The sequence below is a fragment of the Leptonychotes weddellii genome, chromosome 4, assembly GCF_054177405.1.
Source record: "Leptonychotes weddellii isolate Sample4059 chromosome 4, ASM5417740v2, whole genome shotgun sequence".
Lineage (NCBI taxonomy): Eukaryota > Metazoa > Chordata > Mammalia > Carnivora > Phocidae > Leptonychotes > Leptonychotes weddellii.
Genome location: NC_138372.1, coordinates 68,363,376 through 68,373,236, shown reverse-complemented (window position 1 = coordinate 68,373,236; position 9,861 = coordinate 68,363,376). Strand labels below are relative to the sequence as shown.

Genomic DNA, 9,861 nt, shown 5'->3' with positions numbered 1-9,861 from the left:
AAAAAAAAAAAAAAAGAAGCTAAAACTCAATGTCTGGCATCTAATCACAGACTACCAGGCACATTTGTTTTCTATTGCTGGATTACCAGTTACCACAAATATAGTGGCTTAAAACAACACCTATTTATTATATCACAATTCTGTAGGTCAGAGTCTATGTAGGTTGTCTGCACTGTCTGCTAGAAATCGCACAAGGCTGAAATCATCATGTCTGCCAGGCTGGGCTCTTGTCTGGAAGCTCCCAAGAATCTGCTTCCAAGCTTATTCAGGTTGTTGGCAGAATCCAGTTTCTAGTGGACATAGGATTGGGGTCCCTATTTCCTTGCTAGCTGATGGCCAGGGGTTGTTTTCATATTCTAAAGGCCACCTGAATTCCTCACTACATGGCTGGCCCTCTTTATCTTCAAGCCAGCAATGGCACATAGAATCTTTTTCATGATTCAGCTATTTCTTCCCCATCTGCCACTGGCCAGAGAAAATTCTCTACTTTTAGAGGACTCATGCGATCATATTGGGCCTACCCAGATCATTCCCCTTTACATTAACTCAAAGCCAACTGATTAGTAACCTTAATCACATAGGCAAAATCCCCTGTGCCATATAACATAATATTATCACCAGAGTGATATCTTATTGTATTCACAGGAGAGGAGTTCCAAGGATCATTCTTAAAATTCTGCCTATCCTACCAGGCAAGAAGAAAAACAGAAAAATAAGACCCATAAGAACAAATAAATACAATAAAAATCAATCCAAAACTGACATAAATGTTAGGATTAGCAGATAAACACATTCACACAGTTATTATAACTACATTCCATCTGTTCAAAAAGTTGAATAGAGACATGGAATAAAAAAGATCCAAAACAAAATTTTAGAGATAAAAACTACCATGTTTGAGATTTAAGGAAAAATACACTCGGATGGGATTGGTGGCAGATTATATATTGCAAAGAAAAGGCTAGTGAACTTGAAGCTATAGCAATGATATAGAAATGATCAAAATTAAGAGACAGAAAGACTTGAGGGGAAAAAAAAACAGTGCATATATAAATTGTGAGTTTAACTTCAAGTGGCCCCAATATATGTGCAATTAAGTCCCTGATGAAGAGCAGAGAGAATGGGAACAGAAATATATTTGAAAAAATAATGGCTGATAATTTTCCACATTTGATGAAAACTATAAACCCGGGAAGTATCCAAGAATTTCAAAGAACACCAAGCAAAAGAAAAATAAGTAAATCACATGAAGCATACATAATCTAATTTCTCAAAACAAATGATAAAAAGAAATTATTAAAGGCAGCCAGAGAAAAAAGACAAGTTACAAAGATTAGGATGGCAGTGGATTTCTCACTAGAAACAATGAAAGCAAGACAGAGAAGCAACAACTTTAAAGTACTGAGGAAATGAACAAGAAAATAAACTGTGAACTTAGAATTCCAGACTCACTGAAAATACCTTTCAAAAATGAAGACTTTTCAGATATAAAAATGAGTCAAGAATCCATTATCAGTAACTACCATATGATCCAGCTGTATCATTCCTAGCTATGTACCCAACTGAAATCTACATTTACACAAAAATTGCACAAGGATGTTATTAATAGCTATATTTGAAAAAATACAAAATGGAAACAACTCAAATATCTATCACGGGTGAATGGATAAACAAATTATGGACTATCCACACAACTGAATACTACCAACAGTAGAGAGGAATTATTGATACATGCAACATAGATGAATAAGTATCAAAGTAATTATTCAGAGTGAAAAAGGCCAGAAATCCCTCTCCCAAAATAAAACAGTATATACTGTATGATTCCATTTATATAAAATTCTACAAAATACAAACTAATAGCAAGTGACAGAAACAGGTCAGTGATTGCCTGGAGACAGATGTGGGTAGGAAGAACACGAGAAGAGCAGAAAAGAGGGATTACACAGAGGCATACAAGGACACTTTTAGGAATGATGAATATATTATCTTGATTGTTATGATGGTTTCACAACTCTAAATTTATGACAAAAACCTTGAAGTTATACACTTCAAATAAAACTGGAGGTTGATGATGGTGGCACAACTATATACATTTCCTAAAAATCCTAAAACTGTATACTTAAAATCCTACGGTATATAAATAATGGCTCAATAAAGTTACTAAAGATGGAGGGGGAAGCTTCAATTTCATGTTTGGTTAGGCTTTGGAAATCTTCTCTAATTGTAAATGTTAAGACAGATTAAATGACAGCATTTTAATTTTAGTTCAAAAGAACACTTGTTGTGTTTGTGTGTTTTATTTGCATTTTTGTTGTTAAACTGGCAAACTTAGCTCATTTTCATTGTAAATGCTTAGCTGTAAAAGTCATCCTGGGGAAACTGAAAACATCTGGTCACTACTTCAAACCCTGGTTGCTTATTAAATATTTTAGTAATTTCAATATATTAGGAGATGACAATGCTCAGCACCTGCTTTCACTTAGGAAAAAGAAATCTGAAGGGATTTAAGCTCTTTATTAAGCATCTAGAAGTTTCTTTTATGAGGTGACACAGTTGCTACTGCAAATAACCATATTAGAAATAGTTAAAATTTTTTACTTTTATAACCCACAATATGAAATTTTTAAAACAAGCAATCCAAGAAGTAAATGTTTGTATTCATAAGCAGTAGCTATGAATTCCATTAGAACAAGTAAATGCTTTTTTATTTTTTTTAATGTTCTGGAAAAACTTTTATATCCATTTTACTAATTCAGTATTTCATCTTGGTACAACTGAGTAACTTTTTTTTTTTTTTTAATTCTGAGGAAGTCTTCTTTCCTAAAAACTAGCAAATGTCTCAAAATGTGGACCAAAAAATTCAATACCTTAGGTCAAAATAGCACTAAATTTGCAAATTTCAATTTATAACCATACAACCACCAAAGAAATGAGAGTGTAAATGAGACAAACGACAAATAATAGCATGCAGTGAGAAACTCAAGAGGATAAATGTTCCTACTACGTGTCCATGATAATTCTTCATTGTGTCTAATCCTTTATTAAGGCCAATACTATTTCTCTTCCTAGTTACTCCATATTTAGTTTAAGGTTCAGCAGGAATGAATTAATTAATTATAAGTTTCAGTAGGAATTTAAAGGAATTTTTGTAAAAACCAAAATGTCTTAAGAATTGTAAGATACTTCCTTTTCCACTGGCGATTTACATCACTTTGAGTAAGGTTCAGTAAGGCAATAAGAACAGGAAAAGAGAATGGAAGAGGTTAAAGAATTGGGGAGAGGAGCCAACAAGAATAGAAAAGGAAAAAAAAAATTCCAGCCGTATCAGGTGGTTTTCTAAAATGTGGTTTTATTACTCTTCTAGAAATATTGTTGATTTCTAAATATTTGACAACCATATTTTATCAATGAATCATTCAGAAACTCTCAAATATTATTAATGTGTTCAGCTCTGAGCCATACAATGGCAAAACTTAAGTAGTAAGTACAGTTCCTTCCTTATCATCAAATAAACTTTACCAAGTATCTCCTGAATCTATAAAGTGTCTTGTGCTAGGGGCTAGGATTACATGTAGGTAGATGACAAGGTCTTTGTTTTTCACAGGTCTATACTGCAGTTTTGATTTTAAAAAATAGAATAGAATAAGAAGATGGATAATAAGGCAAGGATATTAAACAGGGACTGCGCATAAACCAGTTTAATTGTGATAGAAGATTCATGGCAGGAGTTACAGAAGATGTGACTGGAAAGATAAACACTTTAATAAATATTTAAAACATTTTAAATAAAACGGAAGATTTTGACCAACGGTTCCCAAGCTTTCTTGTTTCATGGTACCCTAGTGTCTCAATTTTTTCACTGTGCTCCTAGTCTGAAAGACATACCTAATAGTTCTGTTTCAAAGGATACTGCAACAAATTAATAAATATTTACAAAAATAATACACATAACTTGAAAGAAAAAGTAATCTTATTTCATATGTAAATAACCATGGTTACTTCCTAATGGGATGTTTGTACCAACTGAGCATAGTACAGCTTTGCAAACTCTGGAACTGGATTGGAAACCGCCACCTTCTTTTCTATTCCACATTGATTTTTCACATGGTATTTATTATCACAGCAATGCAGGCAAACCCAGCTTCGTTAACGTATGACATCAGTGAAAGGAATATAGCTCTATCTCATGCTGAAATGGTAACTACCTTGAGCTAGTTTGAATGGTGACCCTAGGAAGTGAAATAACACTGTGTTTCCCTCAGAAAGTTAAAATATCCTGTTGTATCCTGTGAATTCATTCTGGCATCCCAGGATGCCTCAGATTTAGAAACTCAATTTGGTAACTGCAGGTTTAGATTGATCCTAATAGTGGCAACAACACAGTTTAATCATAAATTTGTCCTTCAAGATTTACTATATTATCAAGTTATACTATATTATTTACAATTAATATAAAACTGATCGGGGCACCTGGGTGGCTCAGTCGTTAAGCATCTGCCTTCGGCTCAGGTCATGATCCCAGGGTCCTGGGATCGAGCCCCGCATCGGGCTCCCTGCTTGGAGGAGAGCCTGCTTCTCCCTCTCCCACACTCCCTACTTGTGTTCCCTCTCTCACTGTGTCTCTGTCAAATAAATAAAATCTTAAAAAAATAAAAAAAAATAAAACTGATCAAAGATACCTAAAGCTACTAGAATATGACAGTATGCTATGCAATTCTGAAGAACAGTTTCACATCTTCAAAATATTGAATGATATTAAGGAAAAGCCCTTGTTGACATTCACATTGATAACTTAAGGATTTCTAAGGGTGAGAGAAGTCAGTGTAACAAAAATATGTCACATTCACATAGACCATAAAAACCTCTGTAGCTGATGGTCAGAGAAAATGGTGGAGTAGCAAAGTCTAAAGGCAGTTTCTCCACAGAAACATGGGAAACAAACAAAACAAGCAAAAATTAGCAGAAACTGTTAGAATGAAGTGTATGAGAAATCTACAGAACAGGTAAAGGTTTACTGCAACCAAGCAAATGCTTAATAAAGAAAAGCAATGAGTACTCAATGGGAGAGCTCTGTGACATTATAACTTACCTTCGCCTCATCCTCCCCCTACCCAAATGGCTTGGTGATGGTCTTCAATATAGCAGTCTACAGAGAAAAACTCATCCTCAAGGAGGTATGGTTGCCTGCTTTCACCTAACTGAGGGCTCCCTGAAGGACTAACACAAAGGCATTTTTTGTTGGTTGGTTGGTTGGTTTTTTGCCTAACTAGGAAATCTCTCAGGGCAGAGAAATAGCTAAGTGGAGGGCATTTAACAGCAAATGAACCAGTCACTGCAGCCTGGGGCAAAAGATACCAACTGGGACAAACAATAAGATATCCCGAAGAGTCTTGGAAGAGAACATAGGGAGTGAGATGTTTTGAGGAATAAGGGCTTTGTAATGCTTCCACTGGGAAATTAGAAGGCAAGAGAGAAACAGAAGACATCCTCAGAAAAGACCCGAGGAGGCCCTAAGCTCTCATATCTGGCTGATCTACAAGTTCTTTGTGAGCAAAGGCAGAGTTGTAAAATGCCTGGGTAACCACTGAGGATTTGCTTCAGCACACCAACACAGAGCCCAGCTGTAAAAGGCATTTTTTTTTTCTTTTTGCCTGCATGCATTGAAAGAAATGTCTGTCAAAACACTAGCTAACCACTAATTTAATGGAGACTTCTGTGACCATACATGACAATGAATACAATCTTTACAAAATAGCTTATAAAAGCCTCTAAACAACTATATCATACACAAACAACAACAAGAAATTCTAGAGAAGGGGAGTCTCTTTCAGAGTTATACATTATTAATATTCACAATATCCAGCTTTTAATAGAAAATGATGATGCTTCTGTATGGAGCACTGGGTGTTATGCACAAACAATGAATCATGGAACACTACATCTAAAACTAATGATGTAATGTATGGGGATTAACATAAGAATAAAAAAAAAAAAAGAAAATGATGATGCAAGCCAGAAAATAAAGAGTATGGCTGACTGACAAGAAAGGCAGAAATTAATAGAAACTGAGGAAGCCAAGATATGGGATTTACTAGACAAGGACTTTATATTAACTGTCTTACTTTTGGATTGGATTTATTAGATAAGAACTTTATATCAACTGTCAAAGACCAAAAAAAAAAAAACAACCACAACCCAAAACAAACAAACAAAAGAAAGGGGTATGGTGTTTTGGCAAATAGAGAGTATTAAGGAAGATACAGAGTTAAAAAAAGAATCAAATGAAATTCTAGAGCAGAAAAGTACAATACAGAAATTTAAAAAACTTACTAGAGAAGTTCAACAGTAGATTTTTTTTTTTTATTAAAAGATTTTATTTATCTATTCATGAGAGACAGAGAGAGAGAGGCAGAGGGAGAAGCAGGCTCCCAAGGAGCAGGGAGCCCGATGTGGGACTCGATCCCAGGACCCCGGGATCATGACCTGAGCCGAAGGCAGATGCTTAACCATCTGAGCCACCCAGGTGCCCAAGTTCAACAGTAGATTTGAGCAGGCAGAAAAATTGGCAAATGTGAAGAAAGGTCAATTAAAAGCACCAAGTCATAGGAACAGAGAGGGAGAAAAAAAAAAAAGCAAAGGAGAGTGAATATAATTCTATGTTATTGAAGTGGCTGGGTAATGAGGGACATTACATGAAGAGATATAGTGATAGCAATTATACCTGACTTTTTGTAACAGAAAAATAGAAGCCAGAAGAAATCACATTTTTAAAGAGCTGTAAGAAAAAAAAGTAGATTTCTATATCCACTAATATTCTTAAAACATGAAGCTGAAAAATACAGGAAAAAGGTGAATAAATGACACTCTAGCACATCTTCATTATAATAAATGCTAAAAGAAATTTTATAGGCCAAAGGGAAATAATAATAGAGAAAATCTCAAGTACGAGAAGAAGAAATGAAGAACAGAAAGAATAAATGGGTCATTAAATACATAAGACAATGTTTTCTGAAAAAATAAACTCTAAAAAAAATGAATGATATCCTTAAAGCTCTTAGCTCTCTAGGTTAAAACAATACTCAAGGATGATGATTTTTAAGGCATATGTAGAAGTAAAATACATTACAACAAGAATACAAAAGGGTAGAGTGGAAGGATTTGAAAATACTTCTTCATAACATTCTTAAGCTGATTTGGAGGTAAGAGAGTACATTGTGACCACAGACTGTAGTAAGTTCAATATGCATACCTGATTCTCTAAAGAAAGCAATAAACACACACACACACACACACACACACAGGCATAACTAAAAAGGCTATTATGGGAGATGAAACGGAAAAATAGAAGGTTTGTTTCAGGAACAACTACAAAGGGCAGGAAAGATGCTATTCAAACAAGACTGTACAGTAAATACATATCAAAAATAATATTATATTAAAAGGAAAGTTTATAAAGAGCACATGGAAACTTCTGGGGGTTATATCAAAAGTTACCAAATTGTACTCATCAAATGTGTGCAATTTATGTATATAAAGCTATTTTAAAAAAGGGGGAGAATATGACAGACTAACAACTTCAATCAGATTTTCAGGGTAGATAAAAAGAATCACCTATATAATGTACATAAAATATGTCACTTTAAATTAAAAAAAAATAGGTTGAACATGAAAGGATGGAAAAAATTCCAGGAAAAAATTCTTGCTAGATTACATTGGGCATGAGAAGGATAATGTGGCTCTACTAATATTAGACAAAGTAAACTGTATGTCAGAGTATTTTCAGAGATAAAATGGAATATTTATAATGATAAAACAGTAATTGATCAATAAGATATAACAACACTAAATGAGTATGCTCCTAATTAAAAACAAAACAAAATAGGAAGAGGAGCAAGATGGCAGAGGAGTAGGAGACCTAAATGAGTCCCAGGAATTCAGCTAGATGGGGATCAAACCATTCTGAACATCTATGAACTCAACAGGAGATCGAAGAAAAGAATAGCGGCAACTCTCTGAACAGAAAAGTGACCACTTTCTGGAAGGCAGGACGTGCGGAGAAGTGAATCCGAGGCAATATTCGGGAGGAGAGATGATGGGGGAGGGGGCTTCCATCAGCCGCTACCAGCAGGTGATAGAGCAGCGGAGCACTAAATTGGAACTTTTAAAGAAGTTGGCTCTGCTGAGGGATATTGCTCCAGTGACTAAGCGGGGGGTGGAACCCTCACTGGGACAGTGTGGTCTCAGGACCCTCGGGGTCACAGAAAGACCGGGGGTGCCTGAGTGCGGCAGAGCTCCCAGGTATCAGAGAAGGGAAGCCGGCTGCAGAGAGGGAGCTGAGGTGCGGGCTCCCAGCTCGGGGTTGCCATAAACTGTGATCCGTGGCACAGTGGGGCCACTGCTCCTCCAGCAGGGACCCAACAAGCAGCAGATCCGGGGATACTCACCTTCCTGACCCTGGGAGGAGCGGCACGGAAGTGCACCGCAGGGATCTGCTGGGTTTGGAGACTCCACACGGGGTTGTGTGCCAGAGATAGAAACGCTCAGTCACAGGCCAGGTGAGCACGGGAAGATGGGAGTGACTGACTGCTTTCCTCTGGAGGCGCACTGAGGAGTGGGGCCCCGAGTTCTCGGCTCCTCCGGGGCAGAGATAGGGAGGCCGCCATTTTCACTCTTGTCCTCCAAAGCTGGACGGAAAGCTTGCAGGGAAAAAAAGCTCCCAAGAGCAAACCCAAACAGATTGCTTAGCCCGGACCGGCAAGGGAGGGGCAATTCCACCTCCGGCAAAGACATCTGAGAACCATGGCAACAAGCCCCTCCCCCAGAAGATCAGCAAGATCAGCCAGCCAAGACCAAGTTTACCCATCAATGAGAATGGCAGAACTCCAGCACTAGGGGAATACAGCACATAGAATTCATGGCTTTTTCCCCATGATTCTGTAGTCTTTCAAAGTTAATTTTTAACTTTTTTTTTTTGAATTTTTCTTTTTCCCTTTTTCAACCAATATCTTATCAATCCCTTTTTTAAAAAATCTTTATTTTTCATTTTTAGAGTCATATTCTATCCTTTTATAGTAGTTAACCTTATTTTTGGTATATATATAATTTTGTCTTCCTTTAAAATTGTGGGATACACTTTCTTCTAACAGACCAAAATATACCCTAAATCTCTAGTGTATGGCTTTGTTCTAGTCTCCTGCCTGATCACATTCTCTTTCTTTTTTTCAACCGACATATCAACTCCTTTTATAAAATCTTTTATAATTTTCATCTTTACAGTCATATTCCATCCCTTCATCATATTTACCCTTATTTTTGTACATATATAAGTTTTTCTTTCTTTAAAATTTTGGGAGGCACTTTCTTCTAACAGACCAAAATACACCCAAAATCTACTGTGTGGCACTGATCTATGCACCAGCCTGAACATATTTGATCATATTCTGTTTTTGTTTGTCTGTTTTTATCTTTTTCTTTTTTCTCTTTCCCTTTCTTTTCCCCCGGTTTCAGGTCTCTTCTGATTTGTTTAGTATATATTTGTATGGGGTCATTGTTACCCTGTTAGCATTTTGTCCTCTCATTCATCTATTCTCCACTGGACAAAATGACAAGACGGAAAAAATCAACTCAAAAAAAAGTACAAGAGGCAGTACCAACTGCCAGGGACCTAATCAATATGGACATTAGTAAGATGCTGGAACTAGAGATCAGAATGATGATTTTAAAGATACTAGCTGGCCTTGAGAAAAGCATGGAAGATATTAGAGAAACCCTTTCTGGAGAAAAAGAGAACTAAAATCTAACCAAGTCGAAATCAAAAAGGCTATTAATAAGGTGCAATAAAAAATGGAGGCCCTAGGG

General features: G+C 36.3%; 1 protein-coding gene across 1 annotated transcript in view; it reads right to left on the bottom strand.

Moving 5' to 3' along the window:
* PKN2 (protein kinase N2) overlaps positions 1-9,861 on the bottom strand; it is a 127,736-nt gene that overhangs the window by 54,391 nt on the left and 63,484 nt on the right. The window lies entirely within an intron of this gene.